The sequence below is a fragment of the Oryx dammah genome, unplaced genomic scaffold, assembly GCF_014754425.2.
Source record: "Oryx dammah isolate SB20612 unplaced genomic scaffold, SCBI_Odam_1.1 HiC_scaffold_1, whole genome shotgun sequence".
Taxonomy (NCBI): Eukaryota; Metazoa; Chordata; class Mammalia; order Artiodactyla; family Bovidae; genus Oryx; species Oryx dammah.
The window spans coordinates 65,922,427-65,938,487 of record NW_024070185.1 but is presented as its reverse complement, the minus strand read 5'-3'; the positions used below and the strand labels follow the sequence as shown (position 1 = coordinate 65,938,487).

General features: G+C 46.6%; 1 protein-coding gene and 1 non-coding gene across 2 annotated transcripts in view; both read left to right on the top strand.

Annotated features, from left to right (window-relative positions):
- LZTS1 (leucine zipper tumor suppressor 1) overlaps positions 1–16,061 on the top strand; it is a 68,530-nt gene that overhangs the window by 15,789 nt on the left and 36,680 nt on the right. The window lies entirely within an intron of this gene.
- On the top strand, positions 4,228–4,299 carry TRNAC-ACA. The gene has a single exon. It is a non-coding gene; the product is annotated as a tRNA-Cys (tRNA).

Below are 16,061 nucleotides of genomic sequence, written 5' to 3'. Positions count from 1 at the left end.
AGCACGGTGACAATATACAGCCTTGATGTACTCCTTTTCCTATTTGGAACCAGTCTCTTGTTCCATGTCCAGTTCTAACTGTTGCTTCCTGACCTGCATCCAGATTTCTCAAGAGGCAAGTCAGGTGGTCTGGTATTCCCATCTCTCTCAGAATTTTCCACAGTTTATTGGGATCCACACAGTCAAAGGCTTTGGCATAGTCAATCAAGCAGAAATATATGTTTTTCTGGAACTCTCTTGCTTTTTCCATGATCCAGCAGATGTTGGCAATTTGATTGATCTCTGGTTCCTCTGCCTTTTCTAAAACCAGCTTGAATGTCAGGGAGTTCACAGTTCAAGTATTGCTGAAGCCTGGCTTGGAGAATTTTGAGCATTACTTTACTAGCATGTGAGATGAATGCAATTGTGCGGTAGTTTGAGCATTCTTTGGCATTGCCTTTCTTTGGAATTGGAAGGGGAGATAGAGGATGAGATAGTTGGATGGCATTACCGACTCAATGGACATGAGTTTGAGCAAGCTCCAGGAGGTGGTGAAGGACAGGGAAGCCTGGTGTGTTGCAGTCCATGGAGTCACAAAGAGTCAGACACAACTTAGTGCTAACCAACAAGGAGGTGGTGATGAAAACAACCTGAGCTGAACATGGAGGCAAAAGACAAGGGGTGGCCCAAAGGAACATTAAAGCCAGAGACCCACAGAAATGCCTCCAGGGGAGACAGACAAGTCTCATCTCATCCATACCTGGGCCTGAGCAGGTGTTAGCTGGCTGGGACTCAGGGGGCTTACGGGGGGCACAAGGAGGTGGCTCCAGCTGCACCCTAACCTCTGACCTTCTGTATCACCCTAACATACTGAACCATGTTTTGACTCTCTCCTCCTCTCCTTGAATATGCTGAGTTCTTCCTGCCTGCCAGACTCTAAGACAGTCCCCAGGGATATCAGTGTCCTTGGGGAGTTTACTAGCTATTGGTCAGATCCGTGATTTCTAAGCACTTTAAGAACAATATTGACTAACAATGGATACTGATTACTCACCTTAAAAAAAAAAAATTCTAATGGCTCAGAGGTAAAGTATCTGCCTGTAATGCAGAAGACACAGGATATGTGGGTTGGATCACTAGGTCAGGAACATCCCCTGGAGGAGGAAATGGCAACTTACTCCAGTATTCTTACCTAAAGAATCCCATGGACAAAGGAGTCTGGTGGGCTACAGTCTATGGGGCTGCAAAAGAGTCAGATGCAACTGAACACAGCACACACAGTCTCTAAAGGTCCAGAATGGAAGTGTCCCCAGTTCCTTAGACAATGAAGGAAAAGAAATAGAGCCCAGGGAAAGTTGGAGAAAAACATATCAAGAGTTTGAGCCTAGGGTTAGACCCCAATAGTATCTTGATTTACCAAATCTTGTATGTTGAATAAACAAAAACAAAAACTAGCTGCCATTTACTAAGCTTTTAATTATATCCTGACTAATTTGCAAATAAAACATCACAAAAGAGAGAAAGAAACATATTACGTTAATTAGGCTTATCTGGTACTTTATATTACCTGGAAAAAGTCTTAGGTTATATTGTGTGGGTGAATGTTATTAATATAAGTATTTTAGAAATTACATGAAATTTAAGAAAATATGATATGTCCTGGTATAATGTTACTGTAATTCTTATTATCCTATAATGATGTATGACACAGAAGTAACTAAATTTTCTTGTCAGTTGCATTGTAACAAACTCTCATTTGATCTTTAAAAAAAAAAAGTCACTCAGTACATACAGAAACCTTATGGAGTAGGTACTAAGGTCAGCCCCAGTTTACAAGCAAGGAACAGAAGCTTAGAGCAAGGTCCCAAGACTAGGGATGAAAGGGGTTAAAGGGGATTACAGACCAACCCGGGGTACAGGGGTTGGTGAAAGAGCAGACATAGTTAAGGTGAGGTCTAGAGGAGCCTGCAAGCCTGGGTGGGAGCTGGCTTCCCTGACTGGCAGTGAGGTCTGCCCTGAGCCAGGCCCTGCATGCCCTGGCGCCATTGGAGATAAAGAACCAGTGCACTGTTGGCCTCAGCCAGGTTCAAAACTCAGGCATGGCCACTTGCTAGGTATAAAACCCAAGGCCTCATTTGCTGCCTCTCTCAGATGGGGATAATAATAGTGCCCTCTCAGGGCACCTTGGGGTGCAGCTTGCATCCCATCCTGTATGTATAGTGCTTAGCTCAAGACCTGAGGAGACAGCAGTGGGAGCTTGAGAGGAAACCAGTCCTCCTGCTTGACATCCTCAGACTCTGCAGGTCAGCTGAGCGTTCTCCTCTGGCCAGAAGAAATGGAAGGAGAAGGCGGCTATCCCCCACCCCCAGCCTTTCCTGGCAGCGACCCCCTTCCTAAGCTGTGGGAGGCTGGTGATCAGCCTGTTCAGAGGAGGCTCCTGACTGTATCCAGGTCCTGATTCTTCAGCGAGGCAGAGACTCAAACATCCCCCAACAGTGTAGGGGAGGGAGGGAGCTGGAGGGAAGGAATCCTTGCTCTGGTGATCTGCCATCACAGACAGCAGCTTCACTCCCTCTTCTCTCTGGGCAGAAGAGGAAAGCTGACTTGGAGGTGGAGGAGGCAGAGCCATGCCCTGAAGGCCCAGAGAGGGGAGCTGAGCAGGTCAGTCCAGACCCCTCCCCTCACCCTGAGGACCTCACCAGGAGCAGCTGAGTGGAAAAGACTCTACCCTGCCTGGTGGTGGCTCAGGTGCAGGTGGCCTGAGGGAGAGGCAGGCAGCCAGGACAGCATTCCTCCTCCCCCTTCTCCCCCACCACTCCAACTCTGGAGCTCTGCTGAGGTCACTCTGCCTCCCATGTCCTAAAGGTGACATCGCTCTGCCAAGTAGGGAGGCCAAGTCAAGAACCAGGCAAACTCAGGAGCACTTTGGGGAACCAGGAAGGAAAGGAGAGTACAAGGGAGGGAGAGAAAAAGAGTAGGTGGCCAGGTTTATAGATTTAGCTTCTGGCCTTCCTCTCTTTCTCTCTGAGTGCCTCAGTCAGCTGGGTCTGCTATAACAAAATACTATAGTGTAGTTGGCTTAAAAAATGACCTTTCATTTCTCATAGTTCTGGTGGCCAGGAAGTCAAAGATCAAGTAGCCTATAGATCTGGTGTCTGGTGAGGGCTCACTTCCTGGTTTGCAGATGGTTACCTTCTTGCTGTGTCCTCGAGTGGTAGAGGGAGAAGAAGCTCTAATATCTTTCTATTCTTTATTAGGGCACTAATCCCATCATGGGGGCCCCACCCTCACAAGCTCATCTAAATCTGATCACCTCCAAAGGCCCACCTCCAAGTACCATTGCATGTGAGGTTATGGCTTCAACGCAGGAATTTGGGGGACAGAAACAGTCCATAGCGCTGGGCGTATGTTGGGTTGTAGTGTCCAGCCTTTGGAGCACAAGATCAGGAGAAATGAGGGTTCCTGCCTCTGAGGGCACAAAGCCCCAGTGAGGAACACTTGGGAGAGAACGGCACTGCATGTAAAGTCAGGACACAGTGTTTAGGGATGCACACAGTGTGGATTTGAATCCTCATCTGCCTCTCATCCGCATGTGACATTGGACCGGTTCTTTGTTTTCTCTGAGTCTCATTTCCTTAGTGGTGAGTTAGAAAGAAAGAACCACCTTGGAGAAGTTATTTTGAGAATAACTTTAAGTGAAAATTTTATTGAAGTATAATTTATATACAGAAGTGTACACAAACCACGGATGAACAACTAGGTGAACTTCAAAAACTTCATACAAATATAACCCAAGTTAAAAGATAGAGCATTAGAAGTATTCTCAAAACTCCTCTGGTCCCCCTACCAGTCACTCACCATGGCACCATAATTGGTACCTCTTTTTAAACTTCTTATTAATAGAATCAAATCCTATGCATTCATTTCTGAGAGACAGGTCCATATAGCAGTAATTCCATCATTCTCATTGCTCCATAACATTCTACTGTAAGAATAGGTCATGGCTCATTTATTCTACTTTGGATAGAATGTAGGTTTCCAGATATTTCCAGTTTGGGACTCTTACAATGCTGCTAGGACTTTTTAGGAAACACGTGTGAGCGCGTCTACTAGGTGTGCATCTAGAAGTGAGATTTCTGGGTCATTAGGTGTGCATATGTCCAACTTGAGTAGATCTTGCCAAGTATTTTTCAAGTGTGGCTAAACATATCTGCACTTTTACCAGCGGTATAGGAGATGTCACTTGCTTCCCTGGTGGCTCAGACGGTAAAGCGTCTGTCTACAATGCGGGAGACCCAGGTTCGATCCCTGGCTTGGGAAGATCCCCTGGAGAAGGAAATGGCAATCCACTCCAGGACTACTGCCTGGAAAATCCCATGGACAGAGGAGCCTGGTAGGTTACAGTCCATGGGGTCACAAAGAGTCAGACACAACTGAGCAACTTCACTTCACTTCACTTACATCATCACTAATGCTTGATGTTGTCGGAAGGACTTTTTCATTTGCCTTTATAGGCTTCCCTGGTGGCTTAGATGGTAAAGCGTCTGCCTGCAATGCGGGAGACCCAGGTTCAATCCCCTGGAGAAGGAAACGGCACCCCACTCCAGTACTCTTGCCTGGAGAATCCCATGGGTAGAGGAGCCTGGTGGGCTGCAGTCCATGCGGTCGCGAAGAGTTGGACATGACTGAGCGGCTTCACTTTCACTTTTCACTTTCATGCATCGGAGAAGGAAACAGCACCCCACTCCAGTACTCTTGCCTGGAGAACCCCATGGGTGGAGGAGCTTGGTGGGCTGCAGTCCATGGGGTCGCGAAGAGTTGGACATAACTGAGCGGCTTCACTTCACTTCACTTCACTTACATCATCACTAATGCTTGATGTTGTTGGGAGGACTTTTTCATTTGCCTTTATAGGCTTCCCTGGTGGCTTAGACGGTAAAGCGTCTGCCTGCAATGCGGGAGACCCAGGTTCAATCCGCTGGAGAAGGCAATGGCACCCCACTCCAGTACTCTTGCCTGGAGAATCCCATGGGTGGAGGAGCCTGGTGGGCTGCAGTCCATGGGGTCACACAGAGTCGGACATGACTGAGCCGCTTCACTTCACTTGTAATGCATGGGTAAAGAATCCATGTGCAAAGCAGAAGACACCAGGAGAGGTGTCAGTCCCTGGATTCGGAAGTTCCCCTGGAGGAGGAAATGGCAGCCCATTCCAGTATTCTTGCCTGGAGATTTCCATGGGTAGAAAAGCCTTGTGGGCTACAGTCTTAAGGGTCACAAAGAGTCAGACACAACTGAGTGACTAAACACACACAATTATGGTTTTAATTTGCATTTTCCTGAACCAGTCATGGTGGGCACCTGTGTATACATTTTGGCCATTTCCATATCTTATTTTATCAAGTGCCCAATTCAAATTTGGTGTTAATTTTTAATTTGGTTTCTGTTTTTTATTTTTTGGCGGGGCTGGGTCTTCACTGCAGTGTGGGCTCCTGGTTTGCTGTGCCAGGCTTCTCTCCAGTTGTGGGGTGCAGGCTCTATAGTGTGTGGGCTCAGGAGTTGCAGTGCATGGGCTTTGTTGCTCCACACCAGCTGGGTTCTTAGCTCCCCGACCAGGGATTGAAACTGTGTCCCCTGCATTGGAAGGCACAGTCTTAACCACTGGACCACCAGGCAAGCCCCTGGCTTCTGTTTTTTTTAATTAGAGATTTGTAAGAGTTCTTTGCTGTATTTTGATAGGAGTTCTTCGTCAGTTAAGTGTATTATAAATACCTTCTTCCACTCTCTGGCTGGCCATTTCACTGTCAAGGGAGACCTTTGATGAAGATGGATTCTTCATTTTTCAGTAATTTTCCTTTATGGTTACTGTTTTTTCTGCCCCGGTAAAGAAATGTTTGCCTATCCAAAGCCAAGAAATTATTCTTCTGCTTCCTTCTAGATGCTTTAGTGTGTGGTGTTTTGCATTTATATCTACAGTTCATCTGAAATTATTTGTGTGCAGTATGAGGTAGGAATCAAGACTCACTTTTTAAATAGATGGATACAAGCTGATCCAGCAGCAATTTAAAAAATGATCTTTATTTTTCAATTGCTCTGCGTTGTCCTCTTTGTCATAAATCAAGCAATTGTACATGTGCAAGAATGTTTCCACTCTATTCTACTTGTTGATTTACCTGCCTTTATGTCAATTACATTGTCTTAATTACTGTTATTTCGTAAATCTTGAAATCTGGCTGCATGCACCCTCCAGCTTTGTTCTTTTTCAGGATAGTGTTGGTTATTTTTGGTCTTTTGCATCCTGATATGTAACTGCTGGGTTTAGACTGGGATCGTATCAGTCAGTTTGGAAAGAATTCGGATCTTTGGGATATTGACTCTTCTAATCCATGAATTTGACATATGTCTGCACTCATTCAGATTTTCTTTAATTTATCACAATAATACTTTACAGTTTATGGTGTGGAGGTCATGTATACCTTCTGTTGTTTCCAGGCATACACATTTTTAAAATGTTTAAATTTTTTCTGTCTTTCTTTATTGTTAGTATACAGAAGCCAGTTGTTTTTTATATACTGGCCTTGTATCCAGAGACTTCTAAGTTGAATGAGATAATGGGTAAACCACCAGCACACTGTCAGAGCTTGCCAGCTCCTATCTGGGTGCCAAAGATGAGGCAGGTAAGGGACTCGCTACTAAGGGTACGTTTAGTAAGGGGATGAGGCCATCAGGTTGGGAAAGGCAGTGAGCTCTCAAGGGCAGTATTTGCTGGGCCAATTGAAGGAAGGTGAATCCATATGGAGAGAAACAACACAAGAACCATAAGAAAACTACCTTGTAATTGTATTTGTTTATTTATTGGCTACTCTGAGTCTTTGTTACTGCACACAAGCTTTTCTCTAGTTGTGGTGAGCTGAGGCTACTCTCTAGTAGCGGTGCTCAGGCCTCGCTCTGTGATGGCTCCTCTTGTTGCAGAGTACAGGTTTTAATGCGTTCAGGCTTCAGTAGTTGTGGCATGCGGGTTCAGTAGCTGAGGCTCCCAGTCTCTAGAGGTAGTTGTGGTGCATGGGCTTAGTTGCTCTGCAGCATGTGGGATCTTCCCGGATCAGGGATCAAAACCGAGTCCCCTGCATTGTTAGGTGGATTCATTGCCACTGAGACATGAGAAGAGCCTCGAACACCACCTTGAATCGACCTTGAGAGAGGTCCCAGAGACCTGACTAGGATGTAATGTTGGTACTGCACTTTACAGTTTTTATCCACTGTGTAACTGATCCTCACTGCATAACTCTGTTGTTGTTCAGTTGCTAAGTTGTGTCCCACTCTTTGTGACCCCACAGACTGCAGCATGCTGGACTTCCCGGTTCTTCACAATCTCCTGGAGTTTGCTCAAACTCATGTCCATTGAGTCAGTGATGCCATCCAACCATCTCATCCTTTGTTGCCCCCTTCTCCTCCTGCCTTCACTCTTTCCCAGCATCAGGGTCTTTTCCAGTGAGACAGCTCTTCTGATCAGGTAGCCAAAGTATTGGAGCTTGAGCTTGAGCTCCAGCCCTTCCAATTAATATTCAAAATTGATTTCCTTTAGGATTGACTGGTTTGATCTACTTGCAGTCCAAGGGACTCTCAAGAGTCTTCTTCAACACTACAGTTCAAAAGCGTCAGTTCTACAATGCTCAAACTTCTTTATGGTCCAACTCTCATATCCATACGCAACTACTAGAAAAACTAGAGATTTGATTATATGGACCTCTGTTGGCAAAGTGATGACTCTGCTTTTTAATATGCTGTCGAGGTTTGTCAAAGCTTTTCTTCCAAGGAGCAAGTGTCTTTTAATTTCATGGATGTAAGGTCTTTTTAATTTCATGGATGTAAGATCTGATAGAGTGCCTGATGAACTATGGATGGAGGTTCATGACATTGTACAGGAGACAGGGATCAAGACCATCCCCATGGAAAAGAAATGCAAAAAACCAAAATGGCTGCCTGGGGAGGCCTTACAAATAGCTGTGAAAAAAAGAGAAGTGAAAAGCAAAGGAGAAAAGGAAAGATATAAGCATCTGAATGCAGAGTTCCAAAGAATAGCAAGGAGAGATAAGAAAGCCTTCCTCACTGACCAATGCAAAGAAATAGAGGAAAACAACGGAATGGGAAAGACTAGAGATCTCTTCAAGAAAATTAGAGCTACCAAGGGAACATTTCATGCAAAGATGGGCTCGATAAAGGACAGAAATGGTATGGACCTAACAGAAGCAGAAGATATTAAGAAGAGGTGGCAAGCATATGCAGAAGAACTATATGAAAAAGATCTTCACGACCAAGATAATCACGATGGTGTGATCACTAACCTAGAGCCAGACATCCTGGAATGTGAAGTCAAGTGGGCCTTAGAAAGCATCACTATGAACAAAGCTAGTGGAGGTGATGGAATTCCAGTTGAGTTGATATTTCAAATCCTGAAAGATGATGCTGTGAAAGTGCTGCACTCAATATGTAAGCAAATTTGGAAAACTCAGCAGTGGCCACAGGACTTGGAAAAGGTCAATTTTCATTCAAATCTCAGAGAAAGGCAATGCCAAAGAATGCTCAAACTACCGCACAATTGCATTTATCTCACACGCTAGTAAATTCTCAAAGTTCTCCAAGCCAGGCTTTAGCAATATGTGAACCGTGAACTCCCTGATGTTCAAGCTGGTTTTAGAAAAGGCAAAGGAACCAGAAATCAAATTGCCAACATATGCTGGATCATCAAAAAAGCAAAAGAGTTCCAGAAAAAAACATCTATTTCTGCTTTATTGACTATGCCAGGGCCTTTGACTGTATGGATCACAATAAACTGGGAAAATTCTGAAAGAGATGGGAATACCAGACCACCTGACCTGCCTCTTGAGAAACCTATATGCAGGTCAGGAAGCAACAGTTAGAACTGGACATGGAACAACAGACTGGTTCCAAATAGGAAAAGGAGTATGTCAAGGCTGTATATTGTCACCCTGCTTATTTAACTTCTATGCAGAGTACATCATGAGAAATGCTGGGTTGGAAGAAACATAAGCTGGAATCAAGATTGCCGGGAGAAATATCCATAACCTCAGATATGCAGATGATGCCACCCTTATGGCAGAAAGTGAAGAGCAACTAAAGAGCCTCTTGATGAAAGTGAAAGAGGAGAGCAAAAAAGTTGGCTTAAAGCTCAACATTCAGAAAATGAAGATCATGGCGTCTGGTCCCATCACTTCATGGGAAATACATGGGGAAATAGTGGAAACAGTGTCAGACTTTATTTCTGGGGGCTCCAAAATCACTGCAGATGGTGATTGCAACCATGAAATTAAAAGCCGCTTACTCCTTGGAAGGAAAGTTATGACCAACCTAGATAGCATATTAAAAAGCAGAGACATTATTTTGCCAACAAATATCCGTCTAGTCAAGGCTATGGTTTTTCTAGTGGTCAGGTATGGATGTGAGAGTTGGACTGTGAAGAAAGCTGAGCACCGAAGAACTGATGCTTTTGATCTGTGGTGTTGGAGAAGACTCTTGAGAGTCCCTTGGACTGCAAGGAGATCAAACCAGTCCATCCTAAAGGAGATCAGTCCTTGGTGTTTATTGGAAGGACTGATGCTGAAGCTGAAACTCCAATACTTTGGCCACCTCGTGCAAAGAGTTGACCCATTGGAAAAGACCCTGATGCTGGGAGGGATTGGGGGCAGGAGGAGAAGTGGACAACAGAGGATTAGATGGCTGGATGGCATCACTGACTCGATGGACATGAGTTTGAATGAACTCCGGGAGTTGGTGATGGACAGGGAGGCCTGGTGTGCTGCGATTCATAGGGTCGCAAAGAGTCAGACAGGACTGAGGGACTGAACTGGACTGACTAAGATCTTTCTGTCCTTCTCAAAGATAAGAATGGGGCTCATAGAGTTAAGACTCTTGGCCAAGCTCGGTCCATGAGGAAGTCAGTGGGAAGACCGGCATCAAGTGCAAATCTTGATTTCCCCTCTTAAGGCAGAAGTTTGCTGATACTATCAGATGGTGCTGTGGGTCTTGATGAGATAAGCCCTTGGAGCAGGAAAAGGTTATCAGGAAGATAAGATGTGAGTGTTGAAATCTGTGTTTAGAAGACCTTTGTTCAGAAGGGTTAATGGAAAGAGGCATAGGTCCTCTTCCCACCCGCCCCCCACCGCCCCAACCACACCACATGGCATACAGAACATGCCCAACCAGGGGTTGAACCAACACCCTCTGCAGTGGAAGTGTGGAGTCTTAACTACTGAGCCACCAGGGAAGTCCTTTTAACAATTATTATTATTATTTATTATTATTATTATTTTTGGCCTTTACATGTGGCATATGGAATCTTAGTTCCCCAACCAGAGATCTAACCTGACTGGAAGCCCTTGACTTCCAGTTAAGATCTTCCCCTTGACTGGAAGCATGAGATCTTAACCGCTGGACCCCCAGGGAAGTCCCTGAGCAGGCCCTCTTAAAGGTCATGCCACGTGCCAGGGAGAGACGATGCAGGTGCTCAGGGAGGGTGGAATGGGTACAGAGAGAGGATGGGTCAGTTACCCACCCAGGCAGGTCCACAATTCTATCCACGTGAAGAAAATACCTTTGGGGCTTCTGAAGCTCAATATCCCATTTTTAAAAACCTGGGCAATGTCCGTTTCTTTTACCCTTTCTCTTGTTGTTGCTGTGTTTGTGCTCAGTCGTGTCTGAGTCTTTGCGGCCCCATGGACTGTAGCCCACCAGGCTCCTCTGTCCATGGGATCCTCCAGGCAAGAATACTAGAGTGGGTTCTCATTTTTCCCTCCAAGGGATCTTCCTAACCCAGGGATCAAAACCACATCTCATGTATCTCCTGCACTGGCAGGCAGATTCTTTATCATTGTACCACCTGGAAAGCCCTTCTCATGATTAAAGCCAAACCAAACACAATAAATTCTCCCCACCTTGCCCATTGCTCTGCTCTACCCCTTTCCCAGAAGAAGGCTGTGGGCTCCCACCTCTGAACACAGTGACCTCATTAATCTTCCTAGGACAGTCTGCTCTGGTCTCTCAGAGATGGCCAGCTGTGGTCTGTGCTCACTCTTTTAACTTGGTTCTTTCATCCCAGGACTCTCTTTAAATGGTTCTCCTGCAGGCTGTGCTCTCTCAGCATGCGGCTGAACTTGGCATTGGGTATACACCAACAATCCTGTCTTTCCACTCAAAGCCTCTTTGGTTTCTGATGTCATCAGATTCTCTTAAAGTATCTGTATCAGAGAGACTATTGACCTCGATGCCCAAGAGCAGAGGATGGAGAGGAGACTTGGAGAGAATTGCTCACTCAGAACCACACAAGACTGCACTAGTCAACAGCCCAGGGGAGCAAGTTTAAGCCTCTAGGCCATTGTCATTACTTGCTGTTGTTGTTGTCCAGTTGCTAAGTCATGTCTGACTCTTTGCAACCCCATGGACTGCAGCATGCCAGGCTTCCCTGACTTCACCATCTCCAGGAATTTGCTCAAACTCATCTCCATTGACTCAATGATGCCATCCAACCATCTCATCCTTTGCCACCCCCTGCTCCTCCTGCCCTCAATCTTTCCTAGCATTAGGGACTTTTTCAGTGAGTCACTCTTTGCATCAGATGGCCAAAGTATTGGAGTTTCAGCTTCAGTCCTTCTGATGAATATTTACTATTCCACCAGTAAACAACAACATCAACAAAAGATTCAAAAAACTCTCACAGGAGTTGAGGGGAAGCGGGTAGTAGGGGTGTGTATAACGAGCAACTCTGAGATTCCCTATATTGGGTCAGTGTTGCCTGCCACGGGAACCCAACTGTGAATTTGAAAGATTTCCATGGATTCTGGCCCAGAAGGAAGTGAAGCCTCTAGAGAGTTCTCTCCTTCCTCTGTCTTCCTGCCTCCATGGAAAGGCCTGGAGCCGGGCAGGCAGGACTTGGTAGCTGCACTGGCCAGATGCGCTGAGGCCAAGGCGGGCTGGCACTCCGTCCTCTGGGGTCTGCAGTACAGCCAGGAGGCTCTGAGTCCTTCCTTCCTGTGCCCCACCCAATGTAGCATCTCAGCAGTACTTCCGCAGTCCTTCCTGGTATGAACTGCTTCTCTTTGTGAGCTGTGGTCCTTTCTCTAGAATTGACCGTGTGTCTCCCCAGAACAACCAGGTAGGGAGGAGGAATTGAAGCTGAAACAGGCTGTCTCCTTGGAAAAGTCTTCTAGAGGAAACTGTTGAACCCACATCCATCTCTGGACCTCCGGGTTCACCGCCCCTTTCCCATCAGATAGTTCCAGATACACCTGAGCATGCACGATAGGTCTCCTCGGAGACCTAGGAAGCTTCTAGGGGAGGCCCCTGGGCTCAAACATCCTCCACCAAGCTGAGCCATCCCCACTCTACCCACTTCTGAAGCCCCAAAGGTTGGAAGGGAAATGCCAAATTCTACTTACAATGGCAAATGGAACTAAAGTGTATTGAGCACCTATTCTATGCAGATACTTTATTTTACATTCACTATCACATCATCTAATCTTCAGAACCAGGAAGATGCCCTAGGGAAGGGCATGACAGCCCACTCCAGTATTCTTGCCTGGAGCATCCATTGACAGAGCAGCCTGGTGGGCTACAGTCCATAGGGTGGAAAAGAGCTGGGCACAACTGAGCAATTAAGCACAAACTTAAGAACAACCCTAGGCTGTATATAGCAGTGCTTTTCTCCTGGGATCCATTTTCCTCCCATGGGAAATATTTAGCAGTCTCTAAGCCTTTTTAAAATTTTTTCCTGTACTAGGTCTTTGTTGTGGCACACAGTCTTCTCTAGTTGCAGCAGGCAGGTTTAATTACCCCGAAGCATGTGGGATCTTAGTTCCCCAGCCAGGGGTCGAACCCTACTCCCCAGTATTGGAAGGTGGATTCTCAACCACTGGATCATCAGGAAAGTCCCTAAGACATTTTTCATTTTCATGCCAGGGCAGGGGAGGTGGGGCAGAGAGCTAGTACAACTGGCATCTAGTAAATAGAGGCCAGGGATGTTGCTAAACTTCCTGCAATATATGGGACTGCAGCTTATAATAAAAAATTCTCTAGCCCAAGAAATTCAACTGCAATTTTCAAAAACAAAAAGACTGGTTCAAAGCAGTTAAGTAGCTTCCCTAAGGCCTTACAGCTAGTAGCCCATGGCCAGGGACAGTACAGTCCACACCAGTGTGATCTGAAAGCCTGTGATCTTTTGACTACAAAATGCCCCTATTCAAAAGCAGTGACTCACCAGGTCCTGTCTCCTGGCAGAACAAATGTCATCATTTCTCTAGGCAAGCAAACACGGATCTGCGCCACCAGCTGGGGAGCCTGGGAGCAGCTGCTGTGGTGCAGACTTTTCCCACAGGGTGCTCTAGGGAATCACAGAGCTATGAACCCTTGCCTCTTCCCTCCAGACATCAGGGCTGTCATCTGAACAGCTATGTATGCACATGTGTTAACACAAGTTCGTGTACCTGATGCACAGAGAAGCCAACAACCTGAGACGTTGGAGTCTGGAGCAGAGAAAGGTTTATTGCAAGGCCATACAGGGAGACAGGCTTCCCTGGTGGCTCAGCATTAAAGAATCTGAGTGCAATACAGGAGATAAAGGGTTTGATTCCTGAGTTGGGAAGATCCCCTGTAGAAGGAAATGGCAACCCACTCCAGTAATCTTGCCTGGAGAAACCCATGGACCTCTGTGCTTAGTGGGCTACAGTCCTTGGGGTGGCAAAGAGTTGGATATAACTGAAGAGTCTGTATATGCTCGCACGCATGCATGCAAGGAGATGGATGGCTCGTGCCCTAAAAAGCCTTGAGCTTCCAGAAGGTTTCAGCAAATCATTTTTAAAAGCCAGGTGGAGGTGGGGTGGGGAGTCACAGGTTGCTCAATCAGCTTGTGCACAGTTCTCTGATTGGCTGATGGCGAGGGTGATGTCACGGGGCTTAGCATTTTCTGTCCTTAGGCTCCAGGAGGCTTGGGGCTATGTGCTCATGGTTATCAAGCAGTTCCTCCATTAGGGGGGAAGGTAGCAGGTCACATCTGCAAAACAACTCAGGAAATGTGCATCAAATACTATTATCGAGGTGTTTCCCAGAGGAGAGCTAAAGCCTAGGAAAAGGGGGAAGGTCTGTCTAGGGCAGGACCCTTCTGAGTGCTGCGTGAGGGCACTGCCATGAAGCCCACAGTCACCAGAAGGCCCACCAGAAGACTGCAGGCCCTGGTGGGCGCAGAGTGTGTCTCTTTCATGGAAGGGCAGGCCTAGAGTAGGTCCTGGAAGGCCTGGTGGTGGGATTTCAGTACTCAGGGGAGTATTGCTGTCTTAATTAGGGAGAAACAAGCTTGACTCTGGGTTCAGGTCAGGAGGGGCTGGGCCTGTAGTTTGATAGGCAGGTGATGTTAGATCATAATGAAAGCCCTTCTGGTCCACTGATTGTTTTCTCTTATATCTCCTATATAAGAGACTTACTTTTGCTCTGCTTCCTCTAATGACTTTCTCCACAGTCCTAACAACCATCTTGTTAACCATTACCTTAAAAACTGTTGAAAGACTGTTTTTGCTGAGTTACTGAGAAAGAACAGCCATTCTGCCATCACAACCACCCGGTCCCTAAGCAGTGGTTGGAGAGAATGCATAAGCCAAGTATGAGCCACAGATCCTAGAAGCAGACTTGACTGGTTGGAATGGAATTCAGTGTAGGGAGGAAACAGAGGAAAAGCCTGGAAGGCACTTGAGAGCTGTCTTCTGGAGCCTTGAATGCCAGGCTGACAGCCAAGAGGGAGGTGAAGATTGAGTCTCTGGAACTGTTGCAGGAAGGGGGACTCTTTCCAAGGCCCAAGAGTGGGCTCTTGTCTAACACTAAGAGATGAATTATCCAGGGAGACACATGTGCTGACAAAGCAAGAGAGATTTTATTGGGAAACGGCGCCTGAGCAGAGAGCAGCAGAGTAAGTGAACCCAGAACTGCTCTGCCACGTGGCTCACAGTCTCAGGTTTTATAGTGATGGGGTTAGTTTCCAGGTCATCTCTGGTCAATCACTCTGACTCAAGGTCCTTCCTGGTGGTGTGTGCATCTCTCAGGCAAGATGGATCCCAGCGAGGAAGATTCTGGGAGGTTGGTAGGACATAGGGACTGGCATCTCCTCTCTCCTTTTTGCACTGAATTCTTCTAGTTGGTGGTAGCTTTTAGTTTCGTGTTCCTTACCTGAACCTCCTGTTGTAAGATAACTCAGGCGAGAAGTTACTGTGATGCCTGGCCTGGGTGGACGGTTTCAGTGTTTCCCCTAACAGAACTAGCTGGTTCTGGGAGGAATGGGAGGGTGTAAAGCTATCTGTCTAGAGTGATGGAGCTGACAGTGTTTGAGATTAGGAGCCTGCCTGCCCCTTCCTCCCAGCCTGCTCTGCAGAGGATACCAATCCTCCTGATACTTCTTGAAATCACATGAGCGCAGTGGACTCCTCAGCTATTAGAGGGGGAGGGCTGTTCCCCATTCAGGCAGCGCTGTCCTTTGCGTCAAGTGTCCCCGCTGCTAATAGGACCAGGGATCTGAACACATGTGCACGTGCCTCCCTGCCTGTGGCAGCAGGGAGGAGGAATTATCCCGAAGACTGTCAATGAATGGATGTGGACAATGAGGTCCAGTAAATGAGCGAGTTGGAAAGGGCCTTTCATGAGGCCCAAGTGACCATGGAACTCCCAAGGAAGAGTGCCAGCGGGAACAGTATCCACAACCAGAAAATTAGAGAGGACTTTTACGCCTGACAAAACAGGACTGGAGGAAGAGCCCAAGTCCTGGCAATTAGCGCTATTACTGGGTAGATTAAAGCAAGAAGAAGGGCACAGGCCGGCTGTAGGATGCTCTAAGATCACAGCCAATTCTTCCAAAGAAAGAACTGAGAACAGGAGGGAAATCCACCCTCATCTTTTCTCTGATGAAACTCAGAGTGGAGGTGGGATGCCTAAAGGAATGAGAGCATCTTCACTCTTGCCTTGATAGGAGGGTGGTCCATGCCTCCTCCGGCTCCCCTCAGTAGTAATTGTACAGCTTGGGATGGAAGCTGTGT